At 56.8% G+C, this 26586-nt stretch overlaps 1 protein-coding gene across 1 annotated transcript in view; it reads right to left on the bottom strand.

Annotated features, from left to right (window-relative positions):
* RAI1 (retinoic acid induced 1) overlaps positions 1–26586 on the bottom strand; it is a 92388-nt gene that overhangs the window by 54565 nt on the left and 11237 nt on the right. The window contains exon 2 of the mRNA XM_030297030.1: positions 26322–26463. The gene's annotated coding sequence lies outside the window, so the exon portion shown is untranslated. The remainder of the gene's footprint in view (positions 1–26321; positions 26464–26586) is intronic.

A 26586-nucleotide genomic window follows, 5' to 3' on the forward strand; every position in this document is an offset into this window, starting at 1 on the left:
CGCACCGCCCCGAGCCCTGTGGGGGGACCAGCCCTCGGCTATGACAGCAGGATGCTAGAGACTGGTAAATATCTCTCCCATGGGATGCTGGGCCGCCCCCCACCACGTGGCCGCGAGACCCTGGGCCTCTACTCCTTCGTCTGTGAAATGGGGTCACAGGGCTGAATTCCCTCATTGATTTCACCACTTCTTGAGTGCCAACTGTGTTCAGGGGCTAGAGATGCAGACAGATTAAATACCAAAAATTCGGGGGCACCTGGCTGGGCTCAGTCGGTGAGGGCATGCGACTCTTGATCTTGGGGTGGTGAGTGCGACGCCCCACTTGGGGGTAGACTTTACTTAAAAGAAATCCGGCCCTGGGGTGGGATTATACTTTGGGGCGTGGGGAAGTTGGGGGTGGGGGGAAGGGAGACAGCCAATAAGCAAAAACACAAGTAAAGCATACAGGACATTAGAAGGTGACTAAGAGCTTTGGAGAAAACAGGTTTGGAGTAAGGAGAGTGGGAATGTGAGGGGGATGGTTTGTAGTTTTAAATAGGGTTGATCTGGTAAGTCTCCTCAAGAGGTGACCTTTGAGGGAAGGCTAAAGGGGAGGGGGAATCAGCTGCATGGCCATCTGAGGCGAGAGCACTGGAATCAGAGCCAGAGCCAGAACAAACAGCCAGTGCAAAGGCCCCGAGGCATCAGTGTGCCTGATGGAGAACAAGGAGGCCACTGCGTCCATAGCTGAGTGAACAAGGGGAGAAGAGGAGATGAGGCCTGAGGTTATACAGCAAAAAGATCCAGGCCCCTCAAGGCCTCAGCAGGTGCTCAGCCCGGTCAACATCTGCTCCTTTTCCCTCCTCACCTTCTTCCTTTTAGGGTGTCCTTTCCTCCTCCTTCCTCTTCTCTTCCCATGCCTCCTCTCCTCCTCCATGGACTAGGAGACATTCCCTTATCAGCATAGGTCAGAAGGACCTGGGTCACTGGTGTGGGCAACAAACCTGGCTCTGGGGGTGAAGGCAGAGATAGGAGCCAAGAAGCCAGACTCCTTTAGGTTGTGTGCAAACTGTCACCTCTGCCTGGAATGCCCTTCCCATCTCTCAATCTGACAAACTACTGCCTTAGCCTTCCAGGGACAATCAAATGTCACCTCCTCCAGGAAGCCTGGGCTACCTGACTTGGTAAGAGGCCACTCCCCAGAGCTGTCCTCCATAGAGACCCAATCACAGCACGTTCCCCTGCAGCTTTCCTACCAGGGACTTTTGTCGTTTCTCTGCATGGGGTGAGAGGCAGGGGGGCTGCTGCTAAGTGGCAGAAAGGCCCGCAGGAGAGCACCTGCCAGTCATAGGGGCTGGAAGAGAAAACCCAAAGTGGACGGCCAATAGTTGGTAGCCACGTGTGTGCCTTCCCCTCCTGTGTGGGAGGCTGGGTCCTGTCTTACCCCACCAGTCACAGGTGGTGCCAGGCACAGGCCTGGAGCTGGGGAGGTGGCAAGGAACAGAAGAAGCCCTCCAAAAACGGGCAGCTGAAACGATGGAAGAGTGCGGAGCCCTCAGGGAGATGTAGCCCCCATCTCAGGCAAGGGCAGAACCTTCACAGACCAGGAAAAAGGGAAGCCAGCAACTGCCGCTCAGCCTGCATATAGTTCATTTCTTCTGGACACTGGCCTGTTTACTTAAATAGCTGTGTGGAGGTAGGTACTTTAAGGAAGCAGGGCAGGGTCCCTGAGTCAGCTCTGCCCCTTAACAGGTCATTTGACCTCGGCCTCCTTCCTCATTTGTGGATGGGGACAATAATAATACCCACCTTGCAGGCTGTTATGAAAACTCAATGGGGCAACGTGAGAAAAGCTTAGAACCATGGTAAGGACCCAGTAAAGGTTTGCTGTGGTGGTTAGAGAGACCTGAACAGGAAGCTTTGGAGTCAACAAAACCGGTGTCTGGCCTCAGAGCCACAGCTAGACTACATTTCCCAGCCTCCCTTGCAAATGGACATGGTCACATGACTTGAGTTCTAGCCAATGGAATTTGAGTAGGATCTATGCACCCATTCCAGGTATGAGGACCACCCTGAGGTCGGAAGGCTAAAATATATCACTCCATGGGGGAAACCCGTCCACCAGCCAGGAACTCTTGCTGCCCTCACACACGGAGGATAAACTTCTAGAAACGTTAGGGTTTGTTCAATTATTTACTCACTCAGTAAATATTTCTGAGGGCCTGCATGCCCCATATTGGGTGCTAGGGATACAGAGGGGCGGGGGGAGTCCTGCCCTTGTGGAGCTTACCTAGTGTATAGAGGAAGGCCATCATTAGTAAATACAAAGGGCAGGCATACTGGGACAGGGAAGGGGAGAGAAGGGAGAATACAGTTCTGGGTAGAGAGACCAGCAGCCGTAAAGGTCCTATGGGCGTGAGGGAACGCAGTCCACTTCCTGGCACCAAGAGGAGAGAGGTGAGGCCACAATGATCAGTCTTCATCACGGCTCCTTTCTGAGGCTCAGTTTTCTCATCTTTGAAATGGAGGCTGGGGTGCCAGGTGGCTCAGTTGGTTGAGCATCCAAGTCTTGATTTCACTCAGGTCATGATCCCAGGGTCGTGGGATCTAGCCATGCATAGGGCTCCCCACTCAGTGTGGAGCCTGCTTAGGATCCTCTCTCTCTCTCCTCCCCTCTCTCTCCCTCTCTTCCCCTTTCCTACTCACTCTCTGTCTAAAAAAAAAAAAAAAAAGGAGGCCACACTAATAACACTCTCTCACAGGGCATCTCTGGATCTCAGAAGAAAAAACACCACATGCACGGTGCCGCTGGGTGCCTGTTCATTCCAGATTATTACCAAGAGTGGGCAGAAAGGCCTCTGCCTGATGGGGGTAGCGTGGTCAGCTCAGAAGGTGAGCAGGGCTGTCTCTGGGGCACAGGAGGCAGGAGCAGGGAGGGAGAGTTGCTGCTATTAAGGCTCCTGCCACGCGGGCTAAATATCAAGGATTGTCTCCAGCTGGGAGAGCCATTAGGCAGCAGCGGAAGTGCTGGCTCTCTGGGGAGGCGGGCAGGACTGTCCCTGGAGGCAGCTCAGCGAGCTGGTGCTAAGAGCGGGAACTCTCTGCTGACGGGCAGATGCTGGCCGCCATTCAGCCTCTTTGTGGACAGGGACAGTTGAGATGGGCACTGCAGGATTCGTGGAGAGGTCCAGGAGGCCCTCGGGGACTGATGTGTTGGGCATTTCCCTGATGCTCGATGCCAGCCTGACTCCCGTCTCCTGAGGTCAGAAGCAGGAAGAGATGTACCAGATCTGGGAGGGGTGCCTGTAGCCAGGTACCTGAAGAGACACAGGCAGGCAGTGGGGAGTGCTGGCAAGGGAGGTCTGCCTAGGAGCTGGAGCCCTGAGTGAGACCAACGGAGCCCCGTGCAGTGGGACATCACCCCCAACTCACATACCTGCTGTGGCTCCCTAGCTCTTCTGCTGCCAGCTCTCCATGACCCAAGCCCACCTCTGCTCGCTCTAGCATTACAGACCTTCATGCCCCAGCTGGTCCCACAGCCATACTTTTGCATTTGCGGTTTCTTCTGCCAGGCATGCCAGACTCACTGCCCATCCCCTTACATCTTTTCTGTCATCTTTTGAGAACCACTTGGAGTTCTAATCCTGGCTGAGTGAGCTGGCCAAGCAACCTCCCCTCTGATACTTAGCTTACTCATCGAGAACATGCGGAAGCTATTTCCTACCTCACAGGGTTGTTGGTGCAAATTAAACACGACAACGTATGTGAAAAGCACCTAATCGCACGTGGCACAAAGAAGTTATTTAAAAAGTAGACCAAAACAAAACAAAACGAAATTAACTAACAGCACTTAGCAACAGCACCTCTTCCTGGAAGGCTTCCTTGACCACATGTCCCCGTTTGGGTTGGGTGCCTTCTTGTTGGTCCCTACCTTCCTGGGCAACCTGTGGCTGGACACCGCACAGGACAGCAATGACTTATTTGGGCATCTGCCCCTGTCCCCACTAGACTGTGAACACCTTGAGGGCAGGGACATCCCTGGTGGGTGCCAGGCCACACGTTCAGTGTTGGATGGGTAAGTGAAGAAGGGATGGATGGCATTGGCCCAACCTCATGTATCCCAAGAGCTAAAAACACAAGCTTGCCTTGACCCTGGGAGGGGAGAGGATAAACATCTCAAATGCCCTGGAACCCCAAGATTCTCAGCCTCTGTGCCTGGGACCAACTCGCCAGGACAGTTCTCTGTCAGCTGCCCTCTAGCTCTGCCCAGAACGGTCCTGACCTCAGCCCAGGCCCCCAGCTCCTTCCCGGGCTGCCACTAATGGCAGCGTCCGGGGATGGGGACAAGCCTACTCCATCTCCCTCATTCTCTGCCAAGCCGCCGGTCAGCCAGTGGCCAAGTGCCAAGCAGCCAGCCTGAGCTCAGAGCTGGCTGGAGAAGGGGGTGATAAAACATCCCAGGTGGCCCCAGGGGTTTGGCGAGGCGATGTATGGGGGGGGGGGGTCCACGAGCTGTCTGTATTTCTTCTAGAAACCTCAGGGGTACTGTGCATTTACCCAAACGAGGCCACAGTGACACAAATCTAGCAGTACCCCTGCTCTGGGCCAGAAGGCTGTCAGCTCGAGGCCCTGCTGGCTATCTCCCCCACCCAAAGCTTGGATAGGCAGTTATGGATGTCTTTGATTAATAAGAAATGGGGGCAATGAATTAATCATTATGTAATAAATGCAGTTTGTTTGGCAGCCGTATCTTTCAAAAACATGGCTTGTGTGTGAGAAATAATGAAGGGGTCCCTCGATAAACACATATGGCACTCTGGGGGAGGCTACAGTTTTTGCCCCAGGAGCCCCTGTACTTGAGAGGAGGCAGTGACAGCCACGGGCACCTAGGGGGTGGTGGGAGCTCTTGACCAGAAGTCCACAGAGGGCCAGAGGCAGGCCAGGTGGCAGCAGGTGGGTGGAAATCCGGCAGAGAACGGTGGTGGTTTGTCCGAAACCCCTTAGGACAGGGGTCCTGGGCTCAGCCCACGATCTCCACCCTCCTGCCCAGCGCCAGGGACAGCCTCGCGGCTTCCCTCGTCCTGGGTCGGCTGCCCGCCTCTCTCTGAAAGGAGACGCATGAACAGATGTTTCCTTGAATCAGGAAAATAACGTTGGCTCCCAGATGGGCTGCGTCGCGGAAGCGCGTCCTCTCCCTCCCTCCCTTTGTGACAAGGTCTTTCTTTCTGGGGAGCAGCTGAGCGTCAGAGGGTGGTGGGTGGCGGCGGTGGCACACCAGCGGGGCATCTGCCGGCTCGGTCATCACCCGCGTCCCTGGAGGAGGACTTGGAAAGCACAAAGGCCTCCGCCCGCTGCTGTTTGCAACGCGGGTCGGCCAGGTGCTGGTGGAGGGCATTCTGCCTGGAAAGGGGGAATGGAGGCCTGATGGGCAGGCGTGCCCGGAGCTGAGAGCGGACCCCGGCCGGAGAGGAAGGCCACGCAGGCCCAGCCACCCCACGTCGCGCCCGCCCACGTCAGGAGCCGCACACCGTCCATTCCCGGTCCTCGCCCCAGACCCCGCCCCCTCCGCCCGCGTCCAATCGCCGCCGGCACAGCCGCTCCCACCCCCACCGCCGAGCCCGTCCCCCCCGCCCCCCCTCTGGCCACGTCCCGGCCACCAGCGCTGCTCCGCAGCGCCCCGGACCACCGCACAAGCCTCCCGGGGGGCTCCCTGACCCTCTCACCCTCCTGCAAGCCCTGCTCGAGGGAGACCGTTTTCAAACACACACACCAGGCCAGGTCACTTCCCGGCTTAAAAGCCTTCAGTGGCTCCTATTACTTACAGAGCACAGCAGAAACTCCGGCCCAGGGGTTCGGGGCCCCGCGCCACCCGCCCTCCAGCACACACACGCTGCGCGCCGCGGCCAGGCTCCCACGGGTGGCTTCGCACGGAGGGGCTGACCCTGGCGGTCCTGCCGGGATCCCAAAGCCCGCGCGTCCCAAACCACCTCCCTCTCCCCGACCCGAATGCCTTTCCTGCTCCCCTCTCCTCTCCACCTAAACACTTACCAGCGTTTGTGCAGGCCCAGTTTAAACCCCACGGGTCCTGTCAAGCCCTTCCCGACTCCCCCTCCCGACCGTGCCACCCACGGTTAACCCCTTCCTTTGTGCACCCCCTCTTACCTCATCTTACAGCAGGCTCCCCGTCAAAGGGTAATTGATCAGTTTCCTGTCAGCCTCCCCGGCAGGACCCAGAGCGCCCCCTAAAGGCAGAGCCCGGCTCTGAGTCGTCTCTAAACGCTCAGAGTTCCACACACAGTAGGTGCTCAATGAAGAATTAAGCGCGTGTGTGTGTGTGTGTGTGTGTGTGCGCGCGCGCGCGCGCACAAATGCGCGCTCCCCCTCCCTCGAATCCAAAGGTCCACATTAGACTAGGAAAGTAATGACTTCCAAGGAAGCCTCTGTGCAGAGAGGCTCTGACCTATTATGTTATGTACCTCCAACGTTTCTTCTCTATTTACAACCATCATCTCTCTCCTTTTGTAATTAAAAAGTGATTTTGAAGGAAAACCACAGCAAGGAGACTTAGGGGAAACCTCCTGGTACGGACCCTGTTCTGTGCAGGGGCTTGCCTCCTTGGCTGCTAACACTCATGGCCACCCTGGGTGTGCCAAGATGATGTGGCCCACTTTATGGACCAGCCAACAGAGGCTCAGGGCAGGGAAGGTCATCCAGGGCAGATGAGCTGGCATTTGAACCATGGGGAACCTGAAACCCACGATACCCCAGGCTGCAGCTGGGTCTCCCCCAGACAAGTTGGCTGTCAGTGAGAAAGTGGGGCCGATCCTGGCAGTCCCACAGGGACCCCAAAGTCCGCATATACACAAGTGCCACGATTCACAAAGTCACTTGTGTCTGTAAGCAAAGTCTGTTAAGCATTCACCATGTGCAAAGGACAGTGCAGGAGACACAAAGGTGACCTATCTCACTGCCCAAACCAGAATCTTAGGAAGCAACACCTCCTGCTGGTGCCCTCACCAGTACTCAATTCTGTCTCCCTTCCCCTCCCTACCCTGGGCCCATCAGCTCTCCCACTGCCAAAAGGACCAGGCCCTGGCCAGCCTAAAAGATGTCCTTGATATTGCCGCACCTTATATTGGTTCCCAGTCCCGGCTGGCATACAGCAGTACCTGAGGGGTTTATTATAGTTCCAATTCCTGACCGCCCCCAGGGACTGCAATTCAGGCAGGCCCAAGGATGCTATGCTGGGCATTTCTGAGTGTCTCTTCCCAAGTGACCAAGCAGATGAGCCCCAGGTTCCTCCCATGTCTGTGGGCGGAAGCACAGGGGCCTGGGGCCTGGGAGCTGGATGTGGGGCAGGGGCAGGGGGCTGCCTCCATGCCTTCACACTGCGGTCAGCCCCAGAAAGAATGCTGTGTGTGAGATCTGCTGTCCTGCATGCCCTGGCATTTCCAGTGGCATAAATCAGTCTGACAGTGCCCAGGTGTCAGCAGTGATGAGCTGCTGGGGGAGTGGGGGGCAGGGGCAGCTGGGCTCAGGGGCCTCCTCACCCCTCCGGAACCATGGGGTCCCTGGCACACAGAAGGGGTACAAGAAACGTTTGGGGCATGGAACAGATTCCTTCCAAATCACAAAGACTACTACTTATCAAATGCCTGCCTGTGGTAAGTATTCTGCCTACATGAGCTTGTTTAAAACTGGGACTGGAATGAAGGTATTGGTAACAGCAAAAGGAAGCCGTCCTGTGTCCACCCTGCAGAGACAAGGCACTTCCAAAAGTACCTCCTGCGTGTTTCCTTTGGCCCAGGTTGAATAGTGGGCAGGGGACGACTAAGGAGCCCCACGGCGCCCCAGAACAGTGTGTGTGAAAGGGTCCCCTGGAGGAAACCCCCAAACTGGACCTAAGGCACAGAATTCCCAGTGACAGGAGGAAGGGGTAAAGGATGAGGCCCCTGGCCTTGACTCTGGGGACTCAGGCACAGAGCTGTGGGGATAGAAACTTCCAACTTTACACACTTCTGTTCTGTCTTTAAAAAAAAAAAAAAAAAGAAGATTAGATGATTTTTGGCGAAGTTTGCAGTAAATTCAGGGCCAGGGTTTGGGGGTGGGGGAGGGAGTGGTGCAGGGTTGGTACATACTGCCAGATAGGTTATTTCAGACTGGAGAGCATGGATTCATGCACGTGCTCATGCATCCATTCATTCAACAAAGATCCAACACTCTAAGCATCCTGCCGGCTACCCCAGTCCCCAGCTATAGGAATTCGTGCTTTCATTCATGCCACAAATATTTATTAAGCGTCTGCTATGAGTCTTGGGGCCTTGGTGGTGAGCCTGGAACCATAGCTTGAGGCCTGGCTGGGGGTGGACAGCCCAGGGCAGGCCGGGCAGGGCAAAGCCACGGGGCACTGCCTGCCGTCTGCCCCAATGTCCCTGCCCCTTGGGCTCTGTACAGCGTCACCGGTGGTCACAGGAGCCCACCCCCTATCCCTGAGCCGGCAGGCACCCAAGACGGGAATTATGGTCTCTACAAGAGATACTGACATGAAACTGGTTACTGCCTTTTCAGCAAACGTAATTCCTTTTTATTAGAAAATTAAAGGGTAGGACCAGCTTGCCAAAAGCCAAAAGAGCTGAAATGTGCTTTCCTAAGATATGCAGCGTCTGATAAAACGGATTTGCTTGTCTCTCTCCTTTTCCACCAACATCTCCCCTTGGCCCGTCTCTCCTCCATTCACGCCCCTTCTACTGGCACCGAAGCAATGGCCGTGAGCTTGGCCTCGGCCAGCAGGCCTATCACCTGGGAAGGGATGTGGGGAGCGTGCCTTTGTTTCCTGGCACAGGACAGGAACCAGGTGCTCCCGCTGAGCCCCACTCCCTGGGTTTAAGCCTTTTTAGAATTACCTTGGGGATTCTCTAGCTTTCCTGAGATGCAAAGGCTGCCCTTGGCTTCTGGTAAGCTGAGGGTATCATGAGGGAAAGGCAGGAACAATAAAAGATTGGGCTCCCGAGAAACAAGCTCATCCATCTGGAGACCCAGGAGCAGGCGGCTCCAGACGGAGCAGCGGAGGGAGGCGGGCAGGGCAGGGCGCCGAGGAGAGGACAGTCCCTCCGCTGCCACACAAAAAGCAACTATTCAAAACCACCCAGGGAGTTCTCTCTTATTGAAAAGTCCTTGATTCTTCCCTTTCTGCTGCAGAACTCATGAACAAGGGCCCCGTCTTATTAATGGGGTGATGGAGGGGCCTGGGAGGGAGGGTCCTCCTGCGCAGGAAGGTGGCCGAGCCCGCCCCACGAGTCATTAGAGCTGGTAACTAAGGTAACTCCAGAATCGGATTTTCTTCCCACTAATCTCTTTTTCTCTCTCCCTTTCTCCTTTTTTTCTCTGCTTCCTGGTTTGGAGGGAACCTCAGACGGTGGTGGGGGGGTGGTGGTGGTGGGGGGGAGATGGGATTGACACGTGTGAGTGCATCTGAGTGTGTGCGCGCGCCCGTGTGAGTGTGTGTGCGTGAGTGTGCATGCGGAATACTAAAATGACGACCACGCTCTCGATGCTCTAGCGGGTGGGGAGAAGTCTCATCTCAGGTGTGCCCCATCCTTGAGCACATGCCCCCCACCCCCTCCCTGGTCTCCCTCTCTCCCTGTTCAAGGGCAAATCCATTTCCTTCACTCCCTCCTTGAGTAACAAAAGGCCAGACGGAGTTCCCTTTCACCTGCTCTGATTGAAGCCTCCGCTTTGGCATGTCTAGTAGAGGCCGCTTTGTTCTGGGGAAAATCAAGACAGGGTCTGCCCTGGAGGCCTGACAGGGTGGGCGAAGGGGTGGGGGGCAGAAGTAAATACAAAAAATAGCACTGTCCCACAGGCCTGTGCTGCTTGGACCTCTCCGCCCGGGAGCTGTGGTTGGCGGAAGCCAGTTCAAATCCTAGCCGTATGGCCTGGTGTAAGTTCTTTTACTCTCAACCCATAGGAAGCCCCTGACCCAGTGTCAGGTCTCTCCCCACACTGGCCATCTCCAGGCTGAGAGGGGACGCGCCACTCTTCCAATTCGGTAGATGTGACGCATCGGGGGGACAGTGATCCCAATCCTCCAGGGACAGCCGTGTTAGGGAGAAGGCACAGCACTGGCCACCGGGGCCCAGGGTTTCTGTGGGCGGAGAGGGAGCTGGGAGGCCCTGAGCACGGGATTGCAAAGGTCCGCATCTGCGTGTCTGTGTACCTCCTTCCCTCCTAAACGTGGCGGTCCCAAAGGATCTCCCAAGGTTCTGGGTGGGTCCTGGAGCGGCACAGGGTCTGACCCATGGAGGTGAGCGATCCCCATATCCTCTGGGAAGCCAGCTGTGGAGGGCTGCAGCTTCAGGAAGCTTCCTGCTTCCCCCCAGTGGGAAGACGGAGTTGTTTGCACCGGTGAGGTGAGTCATGTCAGCTCTGCTGGCTCTGTGCGTGTGGGGGAGGGGCTGCCCTCTCTCTGGACCCAAGGTGACAAGGTCAGCCCAGCAGCCGACTGATGAGCTGGACTGGCGCCTGGGACCCACCCCGGGCGGCCTCTGGGGCGCCCCCACTGCTCCAGTCCCCCCAGGCCCCCACTGCCAGGAGGACCAAGCCCAGCTCCTGGCAGGTGGTGGCTCAAGGCCTCAAAATTCGCATGCAGAGGGGCAAGGGAAGCCAGTGTGGCAGCAGGAGGTCAGGGGAAAAGGCAGGTATTGGAATATGTCTGGAGCAGAGCCAGAACAGAGGTCCCCAAGCTCTGCGGGCGGAGGGGGCCACAGCCCACATGAGCAGCAGGCATCCTGCAGCTGGGCCAAGCTCAGGTTCCAATGCCACAGGCCCCCAACGCCTGCTGCCAGGTCGTCTCCCCGCACCCTCATCCCTCCCCATCTCCCCCCCTGTGTCTGTCCTGCCCACCCCCCCCCCCCGCCCTCTAAGCAAATGGGCCACTCGTGGGCGCTGCCTTCTTCAGCCCCCTTTCTCAGCTGCTGGAACTGACCTGTCCCCTCCATCCAGCTCCCTCTGTCCCTCTTGTCCTCGGAGGCCAGTGGTAGCCCGCTCCCCACTGAAGATGGGCTGTGAGCTTCTGCGACCCAGGGGTCAGGCAAGCTGCAGTGACATGGCCTTGCTGAGCAGGGCTCTTCAGTGGGTTTTCCAGGAGCTCTTAATGGATGATGTGTGATGCCCTGTGTGTGTGTGTGTGTGCGTGTGTGTGTGTGTGTGTGCGTGTGTGTGTGTGTGTGTGAGCCGTGTGCACGGAGGAGGCAGCCATCTCCTGCTCTCTGTCCCCACCCTGTCCTGACTCCCAAAGGCCTTAGTCTCCCTGGTCACAAAACCTGCCCACCCAGGGGCAGAGAAGGCCCCAGGCCGGGAGCTCCCCGACGGACATTTCTGGGTGCCGGGAAAACACCCTCCCGGTAACAACCATGATGACAGCTGCTGCCATTCCCTGAGCTCCTACTACCTGCGGGGGGCTGGCCTGGGCCTGCTCAGGCTTAGGCACATTTATTAATAACAACAGCGCGAAGAACAGCCTGTGCTTACAGTGTTCGTTGAGCACCTGGCAGGCATTTCAGCCCTGAAAACTCCCACGAAGCTGACCACAAACCCCATTTCCCAGTTGGGGAAGACTGAGACCCTGAGGGCAAGCACCAGGGGCTGGGGGTGGGGTGGGGAGGGTGACCACAGTTGCTCCCTTGTGATGGGAACACTGGGCTGAGTCTGGGCAGTTGTGGGTAGAAGCTGCTGGGAGCCTCTGCATTTAGCCTGAGCCCCTCAGAGCCGCCTCTCAGAAGCTCAGGAGGGGTGGGCTCTTGGCCTGTCTGGAGCCCATGGCTTTTCCTGGCTGGCCCCTAGAGTCCTCCGTTTCCACCAGCAGACAGGCCTCAGGCCCTGTGGGGTGGCAGGGACCACCCAGGTAGACAGAGAGGGAGAGGGAGAAAGGGAGGAGGGTAGGGGGAGAGAGAGAGAGAGAGGAAAAGAGAGAGAGGGAAAGAGGGTGTGTCTGTGTGTGTGTGTGTGTGTGTGTGTGTGTGTGTGTGTGTGTGTGTGGTGACCCAGCGCCCAGCCCGGATGCTCCGCCCAGCCTGACCGCAGCTGGGAAAACAGCCTCCTCAGCTGCCCCCACCAGCCACAGCCCACCCCACCCCACCAGGCCAGCTGCCTCACCCAGCCCTGAACCAGGAACTGGGCCTCTGCCGCCATCATGGCCTGCTCGGCACGAGTCACAGCCCCCAGGCCACCCCCTCAGATCCCTGCCAGATCCGGGAGGAGGCAGGGACGCCCCTGGAAGCCCACTCCCTCCTGCTACCCTGGCTCAGAACCCCCCAGCGTGGCTGCCCCCAAATGTACACCTGCCTCAGGCCAGCCGCCCTCCGCCCCTCGACCTTCGCCCAAACCGTCAGGTGAAAGGGTCAGCTTTTTAACTGCAGTGTGGCCGTAACTAACCCTAACCCTCATCTCCCTGAGCTGCGGCCCTCCACCCCATGCCCGCCACCAGCGTTTGGGGCATGGAGGCTGGCACTGGGGGCAGGGAAGGGGGCTCCCCACCCTCCCCCACCTCACACTTCTGAGGCAGGATCACTGAGGCTGAAATTTCAATTAAGGAAGAGAAATAATTACTCCGGGGCTCCAGGCCGGCTCAAGTGCTGACAGGCCTCAATAGCCGCTTCCTGGGAGTCGGGGCTGGGGCGGGGGGTGGGGGGAGGTAGCCTGGCACCCCCACGGTCAGCCTGGGCCTGAGCAGGGAGGGACCTGGACCTTCACCGGTGTTCAGCCTTTTACCCCTCTTTCCCTTCTGTTGAAGCAAGGCCAACCTCAGGGCTGCTCCAAGGTAGGGGGGTGGTGGGGCTATTGGCTCCAGAGAGGGTGGAGGCTCCTGGCAGAGGGGGCTGGGGAGTAAGCCTCAGATGCCTCCAAAGAAATGGAATTAAATTAAATTTAACCATTCAGTCACTGCCTGTTCCTGCAGTGAGCCTGGAGACTGCCAGGTCCCCACCAGGATCGGGGTGGGGACCCCAAGAACAGAACTGGGAGGGTTCTAGCCTCCCTTGGGGGAGGATTCCAGCACAAGCCTGAGGGAGGGGGTGGCTCTGGAAAGGTCCCCAGAAGGGCTGCTCTGCCACTCACAGGAGGAGTGGGCTTGGGCAAGGGCCTCCCCTCCGGACCTCAGGCCCATCTCCTGCACAGGTAGGAGGTCTCCCTGTGCAGGTCTCCCCTGTACAGGTCTCCCCCCCACCCCCAGGAGACCCTCTCCCATTTACTACTCCAAGAGGCAAACAGCCAGCTTTAGCAACGGCCCTCTCATCTCCAGAAAACACCATCTCCAGAAATATCCCATCCTTGATCCTTTTCTGAGAATGACACATTTCCTCTCCAGAAACGCTTGGTTTGAATCCAGAAATTCTCAGCTCCAGAACATTCCATCTCCAGAATGTTCCATCTCCAGAAACGTTCCATCTGATCTGCAGAAATCCTCTCTCATCTTCAAATATAATCCATCTCCATAAATGCCAGTGCTCTCTATAAAGGCTCCATCTTAGCTCCCAGAATGTTCCACTTCCAGAAATATCACATCCCATCTCTAGAGATGTTCCATTTCAGCTCCAAAAATACCTCAAATCCAGAAATGCCCTATTTTATTCCCAGAAATACTCCTGCATCATCTTCAAAAACACTCCATTTCCAGAGGTACTACAGTTGATCTCTAGAAATAGTCCATTTCCAGAAATGTTTCATCTCTAGCAATGTTTGGAATCCAGAAAGGCTTTATCTTTACTCCAGAAAATGCCCTCCCCTATCTCCAGAAATGTTCAGACTTCGTTTCTCAAAATGCCCCCATGTCATCCTCACACCTGTCCCTCCTCCAGAAATGCTTTCCATCTTATCTCTAGAAACGTCCTCATCCTGTCTCCAGAAGTGCCAGGTCTCACGTTCTAAAAACATTCCAGCTCTGGAAATGTTCCGGCTTGCATCTAGAAATGCCGGTGGTAGTCCCAGAAAGGCCTCCCTCCCTGTGTGGCCCGGAGGCTGCAGAAACACAGAAACCCACATCCTTCAGGACCTTCTGGGGAGGGGCTGAGCAGTGAACCGGAGGCCTCCTCTTCCTCCTCCTCCCTTGTCCCTATGGGATGCCCCCTGGGATCTCTCAGCCCCATGCTGGGCCTGCTATTGTGCTAGAAGCAAGGATGAAGTCAAGACCTGGGCTGGCAGGTGTCAAGGTCCCCATCAGTGGGGGTGAGGATGGTTAGGGTTTGGGGTGGCTGGGAGCCCCTGAGGATCTGATCTGGGGGCAAGGGTGGTGATAGGGACCTGGGGTGGGAAGAAATGGACCAGGAAGGAGTTGGCGGGACACAGCCCCCCACACCCTGGTCACAAGCGTATCCACTGGCCCACATGCACACTTGATGGTCAATACCTACAGTGCACAGAAACACCCTCAGCCCACCTCCCACCCCTCAGAGCCACACACATTACACACTCTCTACATGGAAATCCACACTCAACACTTGCAGCCCTGCTCATTCAAGTGTACAGAACACATGCAAATGCACACACACAACACAGGTACACATACAAATCCACCATCTCACACACACACACACACACACACACACACACACTGACAGCTATCCTCCTCATCCACATTCCCTGGGGCTCTCTGAGCCAAGTTCTGGGGACACCAAGGGGGCAGAAGCCCTCTGCCAGTCCCTCAGACCAGTCTGGGTTGGCAAGACGGAGCAGCGGCCTCAGTGACTGATGCGTGCCAGCAAGGGGAGGGGGGTTGGTGGGGGTGGGGGTGGAGGGGTGTGGGGGGAGGGGATTCACGGCGCCAGGACTTGGGCTTAGAAGGGACTGCAAAAGACAGGAAAGTACATGTTCGGCATCTGCTTGCAAACCTGCTGAGAGGGGACACTCCCTTCCCCTTGGAGCAGCCACCCCCCCAGGCCGCCTCTGCTAAATGACACTCTACATGACTCTACATGGTCCCTCTTTGGGTGGAACCAAAACCTTGCACGGTCACCTCTGTCCACAGGGCACTGCTTTCCAGAGTCGCAAAGTCCATGCCCTGCTGAGATTCTACATGGGAGAGTCTCTTCTCTCTGTCCCTTGACGGGTGGGGAAGGAAGGGGGCCTGGAGGTGGCTGAGCGGAGGGTGGCCCGGTACCGGCACACGCGTATGCACACTCACGTGCGTGCATGCACACTGGTACATATGCAGACACGCGATGTGCCTCAGTGTCTAAAGATCTCACGTGCAGGCACACAGGCAGGGATGCCATACACCTTCATGCCCGGGACCCACACACAGGAAGGAGGGGGTGGCCCCTGGTCTGCACCAGGTCCCGGACCCCTCTGCGGGTGGAAGCTCTGAGCCCCTAGGTGTGGGAGGGGAAAGGGGCCCTGGATCCACGATCTCTGTTCCTGGCAGCATTGGGAGCTCTGGTCTGCTCCCACAGGATGATAATTACCATTTATTAAGCCTCCCGATTTAGAATCAGCCTCAATTAACTGGAACCTCCCAAGCCCCCTTTTTGGATCCTTTGGGACCAAGGGCAAATGCTGAAAAGACCTTGAAGGTGCCCTTCGATTTGCCCTCAGCATGGGCCCCTTTGTCTACCTCCCCGCCAACTGGCCAGCTCTTGCCTACAAATGGGGCTTTCGGGTCTGTCCCATAGCCACCACCCCACTCTTAGGCTCTTTGTGTTCTGGATACTCTGTTCCTCTCTACCTTGACCTCCTCCTGTAGGAACTGAGACCTTCACTCAAAACTGTGAGGGAATAAGAAAAGCCAAATAGTCAAGCATGATCTGAATGAACACATGGTCCCAGGGTCCAAGCTGGGAGGCAGCTCAGGGCCTGGCCTCGGCATGGTGAGGTGAGAGGGCTGCCCCCACCCCCCGTATCCCCGTTCCCAGGAGCAGCGGGCTTTCTGGAGAGGCTTCTGCATTGGTATTCTCTGTCCCTCACAGCCCAAATTACACCAGCTCTCCTGGGACCCTTTTATCGCACGTTGTCGCTTCAGCAAAAGGTTATGTACGAGAACATCGAAATCCCTCCCGCATATTAACTAAAAGAGCATTTTTTAAAATGCACAGGAAAAAGCAGCTCACCTAAGAGCCAATTTTTACAGTATCTTAGATCAGAACGAGCACTGGGCCAGCAGTCAAGAACAGGGCCCTTGTCAGAATCCCGCCCTCGCTGGGACCCAGGGCATGTCACTTCACCTCTCTGCCCTCCACTTCTCTCTGTCCAGTAAACATGAGAATAAAAGCCCCCACAATGGTGCTCTATCAGGGGTGCTGTGAGGGCCATATGAGTGACCGCAATGAATGAACCATGCTATGGAACCAGATACCAGGGTGTCTGTATCCAGGCCCCCCCAAGCGCGGCGGTAACAGGCAAGGAGAGTTCGATGTTTCTCCTCGAGTACTACTCCGAGCCCTTTTGCACCTCCTCGTTTTTCTCCAGGAGGTCCCCCCCACGTGGGGCACCCTTTCCTTTTTTTTTTTTTTTTTTCCTGCCTGGAGAATTTCTGGAAAACACTTCAAGACACAGTTTGAAATCAGTTCCTTGGTTCTGACATTTTACAGGTGAGGCTCAAAGATGTAATCTACCCAAGACAAGTGAGAGCCAGGGGCCAGGCTGGGAACAGAGGGCCAGGCAGGATGGAGGTGGGGTGGGGGTGGGGGGTGAGGACTGCACAGGGCCGGGCAGAAGGTGGCAGCCCATCTCAGCTCTGCCTTTAGCACCCCATGGGCATAGGTGGGTTTCTAGTTTCAGAGAAGCAAAAAGTAGGATTTTCATGTGAAATCTCATGTTATATTTTCAACTGGTGTGCTGGACGGGGCACCTGGGTGGCTCAGTCGCTAAGCGTCCAGCTTCAGCTCAGGTCGTGATCTCGTGGTTCATGGGTTAGGGCCCCACGTCGGGCTCTGTGCTGACAGCTTGGAGCCTGGAGCCTGCTTCAGATTCTGTGTCTCTCTCTCTGTGCCCCTATCCCGCTCATGCTCTGTCTCTCTCTCTCTCTCTCTCTTTCAAAAAATAAATAAACATTGAAAAAAAATTTTTTAAACTATGCGCTGCTCAAACAGCACCCATCTGAGGGCATCACACAGCCAACAGTTTCTGGTCTGGGTTCTCAGGCCCTGGTCTCTCTACCTCTCCCTGGAAGAGGGCAGAAGGGGAGTTAGGGCTGGGCAGCAGGACTGTGGAAAGTAGGTCTTAATTTTCTAGGAGAGGGCTCTCCCCAGAGCAGCAGGGACCTCTTTGAGCCTCTGTGTGCTTTTGTGACACACGGGGATGATAACAGAGCCGGCCTCCCTCCAGCATGCAAAAGCTGAAGCCCCTTAACATCACAAAGGGCTCCGAGGGCGCAAAATTCTCAAAGGTTACTTACCTCCGGCTGTCAGGATTTGCCCTACTGGCCAATCCAGCTGTTTGGGCTACAAGGAACCTTAAGATAATCCGAGCCTTTTACAGATGAGGAGATGACCAGGGGGAAGCGGCTCTCGCCTCGCATCACAGAGCAGGTGAGTAACTGAATGACAGTGTCAGCCCTGGATGACAGACTCCTTTCAGTCACCACAGTGGGACGCATGATCCCCTTGCTCCTCCCCTAGACAGGAGACTCCAAACATGGGGAGTGTCAGGAGGGGTGCCCCGCTGGGCCTCCCCTGGGGTTGGGCAGTGCCCTCCGCACCACAAATACCCAGCAAGGAGGGCCATGCTCAGACACAGCCCTGGGTTCGTCCCTGGCTTCTTACTAGGCCAGAGGGGCCTTGAACCAGAGTTGCCTGACTTCTCCAAGCCTCAGTTTCTTCATCTGTGGAATGGGGATGGTGGGACCTTTCCCTCCTTCACCCCGTGAAATGGGAGTGAAGACGGAAAATAACCAAGAGCTCAGGACCCAGCACTGGGGAGGCCTCGCTGAGAGAACATTCTGAATAATAGGATTTCAGGTATTACTTTATCACCCCCGACCCTGTGCGGCCCGCATCCCCCATGCTGCTCCTCCTCCTGTCCTCCCTGGGGCCCTGGGTACCACTCCTCTCTCTCTGTGCTGCGCCTTCTTTTTAGGGAATTACAATCTGCTGGGCTTTAATTACTGGTCCCCGAGGACATCCACCTCTTTCCCCAGCGAGAGGTAATCATCCCTCCCAAGACTCAGATGCCGCAGGGCTGGGCGGAGCTGCTCCAAACTGAGGCAGGAATTCGGCAGCGGGTCGGCAAAGGCTCCGTCCAAGGAGGGAGGATGCTCTCGTCCAGTTCAGGCCCCAGCACTTAGAACTGGAGGCCTCAGTGCCGAGGGAGGACAGAGGCTCTGAAAGGAGAACCGGCCGGCCAGCCAAAGGACTCACAGCCCCACCGGGTCCTTTTCTGATCATCCCTGGCTTTTCTCCTCCTTGGCTCATTCGAGCCCTGACTCCAGCTGTGTTCCCTGCCTGGAACAGCCTTCTTTTCCCACTGCCTTCAGGGTAAAACCCTTCACCACGGTCAAGGCCCCAGACTCCTTTTCAGCCTCCACTCCTGCCTCTCTGCCTCCTTGCCTCCCCCACCCCTGTCTTTCTAGAGCTCTCCTGGCCCTTTTGTGCCTCTGGGCTTCCCGGCAGGCTGTATAGTGACAGTCCCTCCTGTGGTCAAATGCTCCCCCTTTCAGACCCAGGGCCCATGTTTCCTCCACTGGGAGGTCCACCCTGACTCTCCCTGGACATGGCCTGAATGTGCCTCTCTGGGCTGTCAGCAAACATCCGCCGAATGAAGGATTGTAGGAAATGAAACTCGACCTATAAACCAGGCTCCCACCAGATGCCTGCTGTCCCCCCCCCACCCCCCCCCCCCCCCCCCCCCCGCTGAGCCCCGTCAATGGCAGCAGCTGTGGGAACTCAGTCGTGCATGTACAAGACTGGGTCAGGCCACGGTGAGCCACACGGACAGGGTCAGGCCGACCTGTTCCAGTCGGGTCCCAGCACCCCTGTGTGTGATCTCCACGCTCCCACACCCTCACTTCTAAGACCACTAACAAGGGCCAGGGCGAGTGTAGGATGTGCACGAGGCTGGCCCTGTGCACGCTTTTCAGGGCCCTGCAGACTGAGGTTCAAGGCCAGGCACAGAGGGCGGATATAGTGCCTCCTGGATAATAGCTATTAAGCCAAGAGGCTCCAGACTGGCAGCCTGGTTGGGGGAGGGGGGGGGTGTCTGAATTTGGCCACAGGTGGGTTGCTGGATCAGGTGACAACAGACTCAAACCAGGAGATGTCATGTAAACATCGCAATCCTGCTTCCTAAGAAGGTAGGTGACAGGCACCCTGGGCTGCATCCCCACAGGCCACGCCCCACGAAGGCCAGACAGCCCTCACATCCTCATTAGCTTTGCCCACTGGCCCTGTGGGACTTCGAGGTTGCTGGCCCCCACATTATGCAAACATGAGTTCAGCTTCTGATCACTCCTGCAAGGTAATAGGTTTGCATTTTAAGCAGAACTTTCAATGTTTTGACCCTTTGGCAGTGACGAAAGGAGGCATCTCAGGCCCTGAGAAAGGCAAGAAGCAGATATTTTTTGGGAAAGCAGGCACCCTATGGGTCAAAGTGCTCCTGGGAGGTGGCACCTTGCAAGGGATGACCTGGGGTAGGCATAGTGTCTCCGCCTGCTTCAGCTCAAAATGCTTTTTGTGCGATGAGTGACATCTGCGTGCCTCTCTTCCAAGTCTGACCTTGGGAACAGGTGGATGCTGACTTTTTTGGGTCCCATCTGCCCCTCTAACTCCCCATGACATCATTTCTGATCTCAGAACCCTCCCCTTGGTCAAGGTCCCCCTTAGAATGTGGAACTTGGCTCAGGAGGAACATCCCCTTCCTTTTCACAGACACGATCTTTGATAATGCACCTGCAGGGGGTGTCCAGTGAGATTCTTGGCTCCCTGAAGGTTTCTACTGAAATGACAGTCACCTCAACCCCAGACGGTCTCCTAGAAAGCATGGAATACAACATGTCTCCCACCCTACAAGCCAGCAAACCCAAGGCCCCTGTCGCGCTAACACACAGATGCCCTGAATGGACAGATGAATGCTTAATGAGGCCCTCTGTGCGTCCCGATGCTGCTAGACGTTTGAACAAACCTGACCTGGTTTTCTTTACTTTTCTGACAGTCCGGTCCGGAAAAAGCCATGATCCCCACTGCCCAAAGGGGAAACCAAGGCTCAGTGAAAAGTCCTTGCTTGAGGCCAATGTTCTCATGTGCTTTTGGGTGTGGCTGACCTAAAGAAGGGTCTCCTCCTCTCGGAGAAGCTGGGCCTAGGTGCGTAAGTGCGTGGAACGAGAAGGGATAGGGCAGTGGGCCATGCCTGTGGACAGTTGGGTCCCCACAAATGCTGAGCTAAAGGGGTTTACCGAAGCACCTAGCACTTATGAACCAGGGCAACACATAACTCTGGGGTGTAAGCTGAGGGTCACCTGGTTTATTATTATTATGACTACTTTCTACGACAGTAGTCTTTCCAAGGCTGACTGGGGACGAGATAACCAGGTAAGGCAGAGCGTGACCAGGCCCAGGTTTTTTCCAGAAAGGTCTTGGTGGCAGATACCCAGGACTATGGGTACACAGTATCCAGCAGGCACTGAGGAGCACCTGTGGCTGGTCTGGTGTCACAGTGTCAGCCACCTCACGGGGGACAGTGGGAGGGAGGAAGAAGAGGCTCTGCCCAGGATGGCACAAGTGACAAGAGTCAGACCAGAGCTGCCCAGGGCCAGGGAGCCATCTGGCTCCCCACGTGAATGGACACCACAGCCCTATGCCCTGTGCAGCTTGGATGAGAAAGGAACAATCTCAGGATGCCACGAAGGATAAGAAGGCCTGTCACTGACACCTCAGCGTCCCAGGGTCCTACAGAGGGAGGATCCCTAATCATGAGAGTCAGGGGCAGCTGGGAGCTCGGAAGTGGGGTCTGGAGCTTAGGGTCAGAGAACTGGGTCCAGCCTGGGGTCCCTAACTTCTGACTCCTTGACCTCAAGCATGTCACTTCTCTGTAAAACCTGAACCATGAATAGTGACTTTCAGGATCTGTGTTAATGACAAGGCCAGTGTCTAGCCCACGAGTGGGGAATCCATGAAGTCTGGGATCCTGCCAACCAGCTCCCAGGACCTCAGAGAGCACCACCTTGGGAGGTGGGGGCGGGGGGGGGGAGGGGAGGAGCGGGGCGGGGTGGGGGTCTTTAAAATTCAAAGGAGAAGCTCAAATCTGTCTTGGGCATATAACTCCAACACCCGGCCACTCAGTGCCCCCTCCCCAGGCGGGCTCCCCTCCCTTGGGCTGCGCCCTGCAGCCAGACCTGCCCCATTCTGCATCCTCTGGCCTCAGTCTCGGCTTTTCCCGGCCGGGGGATGTGAGCAGGAATGGCTCAATCAGGATATAATCGTTTTTAATTAACGTGCGGATCATTTCACAGGCTGATCTCCTTGGAGACCAGAGGGAAGACGGTCTTTTAAGATTTTCTTTTGCCTCCCCCCGTTCCCAGTTGAAGGCCGCCCCCCCCCTTCACCCACCCAGCCGCAACCTTGAAAGCAGCACAAAAGCCTGCTGCCTGGATCCCTCTTGGGGCCATTAGGAGGAAAGTGTGTGCTCACACACAGACAAACATGCACGTGCCCAAGCTCAGGGGCACGCTCTCCCCCCGCCGGAAATGCACAAATGGGATCAGAGACTCAGAGACATATGCACACACCCACGGACATGGCACACACAGGGCTACACACAGATTCGCACACACACACAGACGTGCGTGCATGCACACGTGCCCAAGCTGGAAGACACACAGACCCCTTAAAAAACATACAAATAGGGTCCAAGGCAGACAGACATGGCACACACACACACACACACACACGCGCGCGCGCGCGCACACGCACGCAGAGGCTGGCAGGCAAACCCACCCCCATACAAATAGGATCAGACACACAGACATGCACACACAGGCATGCGTGGATGTGTACACATGCACGGGGACATGTCCAAGCACAGAGATGCACCACAGAAATGCCCAAATAACCGACGCTCACGGGAGGGTTGTTCTGAACCTCGGTGGCCAGCTGGTGTGCTGGCAGTGGGGAAACAGAAGGTTCCTATCCTTTGATGGGAAGTCAGAGCCACAATCACCTTGTCCCCTAGGAGTGCCCATTGCCCCAGCCCCCTCCCTGGTGCCCCGCCACCTGCCCTGCAGGGAAACCCAGGAACAGAAGCCTCCCAGGTCTGGCCTCCCTGCCACGCACCTGGTCTGGATCCTTCTGATCCCAGAGCCCGGCTAACAGCTGTTTCACTCAGCCCTCACAGAGCCCACCCCAGAACATCCAGCCTTTCCTGGCGGTCCGGCGCTGGCTAGCCCTGACACCTGCCCTGGGAGTGATGTCCCCCAGTCTGTCCTCTGGGTGCCCTCTTCTTCTCTTCTTCATTTTCATTCTCCTCCTTCCTGAGCTCCCCTCCCTCTTTTCTAATCCCTCCCTCACTCATCTCCCCTTCAGTTCCTTTCTCTCCCCCCCTTTCCCCCTCCTCCCCCTTCCTCCCCAGGGGCTCTCCTGAGGTCAATCTAAGATCCAAACAAGTTGAAGATGTGGCTGGTCCTTCCCCACTCCCCCACAGTGGATATCTGCGCCAACACCTGCCCCCCCCCCCCCCAGCTCCTGAACAGACCCAGAGCTTGGTCTTTGGACAAGTAAGCCGAGGCACAGGAGTAAGGGCATGACCACTGGGATCCTCTGACAGGAGCCCCACTCCTCTCACTGCACCTGCTTTGGATCCTCGACTTCTCCTTCTGGGAAATGGGATGGCAGAGAGCAAGGAGTTCTGAGGAGGGGCAACACGGGAGCCCCCGGCTGGCCAACCACAGGCTAGCAACTTTGGTGACCCCAGATCCTGTGGGCAGGGCCAGTGTATGTGACACAGAAAGTATGTGACAGGCTTAGGAGCCTATCTGTTGCTCCAGCTGGCCATTGATGCCAGGGGCAAGCTGGGGGCTTCTCCTCTCTTGGATTCTCAGTGCCCCCACCCCTGCAATCTTTGAAATGGGACAAGGTCAGCCTAAAAGATCTCTGGGAACTCTTCCCACACGTAGAAACCAAAATGACAGATCACTAGTTGGTTCCTGGCTGCTGCAAGGCCCAGCGACTGCTGTGTGACCTTGGGACTCACTTCCCCTCTCTGGGCCCCCGGTTTCCTCCTCTGTCAAAGGAGGGGGCTCAGACAGGTGATTCACTGCCCAGGCTCTTTTCAGTTCTGACAGAAGGTTCTAGGTTGTGAGGAAGGAAGGGGAGTAGTGCCCCACTTCTGGGAAAACGAGAAGCCCATTTCTTCCACTGCAGAAATGTCGGAATCTTCAGCAACAGCAACGTCATTTTGAGGAAATCATCTTAAACATCACAAAAAAGTGCTCTGTGCAAAATATATTCACTACCTCGTGCATGAGGAGCAACCGGAATGTTGAACAAAAGGGGAAGAGTAAGTAAATGATGGTACATCCACCAGATTGGAAAAGCCTGAAGATATTAACCATGGTGTTTATGAACAGTTGGTTACAAAACAGGAAAAGGCTCCTGTTGGGGCCAACCAAGAAAGCAGGATATACATCTGAATACAGAGAATGGCTACAAAGTCTTTTAAAAAAAAAACAAACCAACCACCAAGTCTGTAAAGAACATCAAAATATTAACATTGTCGTAGCCCACTGTCAGTAACCTTGTTTCTTTCTCTACATTTCAGATGGTTCTCTGAACCATATTGTAAAATGTGTATATATTGAAAAGGTTTTTTTTTTTTTTTTAATGACTACATGTCTGCTATTGAGAAACTTTCCCCTTTCATTCATGTATTCATTCATTCATCATTGATTCATTCACTCCTGTGTTTGTCCAGCCAAAGCGGAGTGCCCATGGTGTGCCAGGCCCAGGGCTCTAAGATCTGCAGGGAATACTTCTCACCTGCAGGAAACAAATGCGTGGGCGGGGGGGGGGGGTGTATGGAGACAGCTACACCAAGGCACTCCCCCATAATGGGGCCCTGGGGGGTAGGGAGCAGAAATCAATCTTGCAGGTTTCAGCCCTGCCTCCCCCAGCCTCAGCCAGGCCTGCCCTCAGCTCCTAGGGTCTCATAGCCCAGCCCACGGGTCAGAAACTCACCCTTAACCGCCAACCATCCAGCTGTGGGTGGTTTAAGGGTCAAGGTGGGGAGCAGGGCAAAGACCAACCCCTCAGCCCACATGGTGATTCTACTTCAAGTTCCCATAACCCTGGCGCATGGTGGCTACCTGGCTGCTGGACCCTCCCTGGGCTCTGATTTCTGCTTCCCTTGAACAAGGCACCACCCAGCCAGGCCCTGTCCCGCTGCCTGAGGCTGCTGAGAAGGGAAGCAGAGTATGGAATCTGCTAGCTCCTGTCAGCCAGTGTCACGCTGTTAGCACGTCAAAGGGTCCCACAGTGTGTCCCTGCTGTGTGGGGGCTGACAGATTTCTGGGAAGGGTTAACTCTTGATATTCCTGAACCAAGCCACAGAACAGCCTGAAAACAGTCTGCCACCCCCCCCGCACCCCCACCCAAGGTGCCTTCCCTCCCCCGCCCCGCCCCCCTGCCCAGGAGTCCTCTCTTTAACTAGGCAGAAGGGTTTCTTTCCCCTGCCTGGGTTGCCAGCCTGGGGTCCCCGGGCCTCCCTACTCCGGGAAGGAGGAACCCAGGAAGCTCGCCTGGGAATCAATTGAGGCAGATTTCCATGGACTCTTCTCGGCCCCTAGTCCTGTTCCAACTAGCCTTTCACCCGATCCACACCTTCCCCCCCAGAGCAAAAGGATCTGGGCGCTTGGAGTGACGAGAAGCTTCTGACCCCAAGACCCCTACTTTGCGTTGAGCACACCCTCAAAGGCCTGCGGTCCCCAGAAATTCTCCGGTCTAGAACTCCCCTCCCATGGCCCCAGTGGGAAAAGGAGAAGTTCCCACCACTCCCCTCCCCCTTTCTTCCCCTCCCCCCTCCCCCCCCCCCCCAGGGAGGGAGCGAGGCGTCCGGATCTCCGGGTCACCGGAGCGGCGTCTGCTGTGGATCGCAGGAGACAAACACTCCGTCACTCTCTCTCTCTCTCTCTCTCACACACACACACACACACAGACACACACACAATCACCCTCGGGATCACCTCTGAAGCCCGCATTGTACGGGGAGGGGAGGAGGCCGAGTTGCAGGGAGGAGGTTGGGGGGGGGGCGTCCGACGTGCCTGAAGTCACCAGCCAATCAACAAATCCAAGAGGGGCTAGAATCCACGACCCCCGGCCGGGCCGAGAACCCCACCTTACCCCCGCCCCCTCCCCCAGCACAGCACCATCCGACGTCAACGGTCTCTAACCCAAACAAGCCCCTCCCCCAAGAAGTCCTCCCTCCCCCTCCCCCTGCTCCGGGTCACCAGCCCCCAGAGAGACCCAGCTACGACCCCCACCCCCGACGGCAAGGCGCGAGATTTCATTGTCAGCCTGGCCACTCAGGCGCGCGTGAGGCGGGGGTGCAGGGCAGGGGGGCCTGTGTGGCAGGCTCCGGCGCGGGGAGTGGGGAGGGGTCTCCAGGGGAAGTGTTTGAAGCTGCTCCTCCAGCTCTGTCCAGATCCGGAAGCTGCCGGGGGAGGGAGGAAGGCGGGGGTGGGGAGAGCGCGACCTTAAGCGCTCGCAGGCGGCAAGGAGGGGCCGCGGCGGCCGGAGGAAGCGCCCGCAGGCGTCGGGGGCGCCGAGTCCCCGGGGAGGCAGCGCTCTCGGGAAGTTTCCCACCGGTTGCCTGGAGCAGGACAGGGTGCGCAGACGGCCCTCCCCGGCCTGACCGGCTCCAGCGCGCAAACTGCGAACTTGAGCAAAACTCCTTCGTCTCTGGCGTCCCTCACCTTCCCATCCGCGGCCACCAGCCCCGCCATCTCAGCCCCCTGTCGTCCACCAGTGCCACAGTCGCCAAGACCTCTCACCAATGTATTGTGGAAGAAAGGGGAGGGGGAAGTCCCCAACACAACCGAACTGCGGCCACACACACACACAAAAAAAAAAAAAAAAAAGAAAAAGAAAAAAAAGAAAAGAAAAAGAAAAAGAAACAAACAAAAAAGGAAAGAAAGAAATTCCTTCTCCTGAGACCGATTCCCTCAACCAGCGTGGAAAACCCCCAAACAGGCAAATCTGCAACTCCAGCCAAGATCGCGGCGCGGCGGGAGGGGTGCCCGCGGCCGGCGGCCACCAGCGCCGGCAGCCCCGGGTTTGGGGCAGGTCTGAGCGCGGCGGCGTCCCGGGGGCTCCGGGAGCCCTCGCGCCCCGGAACGGCCCCCCGAAGACACAAAGCTCTGCCGCCAACAATACCTGCGGGTTCCTCCTGGATCTCCCGGGCGCCGGCGCTGCGCGTCTCGCCGTCTCCCCTTCCCCGCGCCGTCTCTCTCCTCCTCCTCCTCTCGCGCGCGCTCTCCCCCTCGCCTCTTCCAGAACGCGGCGGCCAGATGAGATCCTTGGGAGAAAAAAATGTGAGCGCTCGCACGATTCCTTTCTCTCCGCCCGCCGCTCGCGGCGGCACCGGGCTCGCTCCTTTCTCCCTCGCGCTCCCGCGCGCGCCGCGCCTCTCGCGCCCCGC

Source organism: Lynx canadensis, chromosome E1 (assembly GCF_007474595.2).
Source record: "Lynx canadensis isolate LIC74 chromosome E1, mLynCan4.pri.v2, whole genome shotgun sequence".
In the NCBI taxonomy this organism is placed as follows: domain Eukaryota; kingdom Metazoa; phylum Chordata; class Mammalia; order Carnivora; family Felidae; genus Lynx; species Lynx canadensis.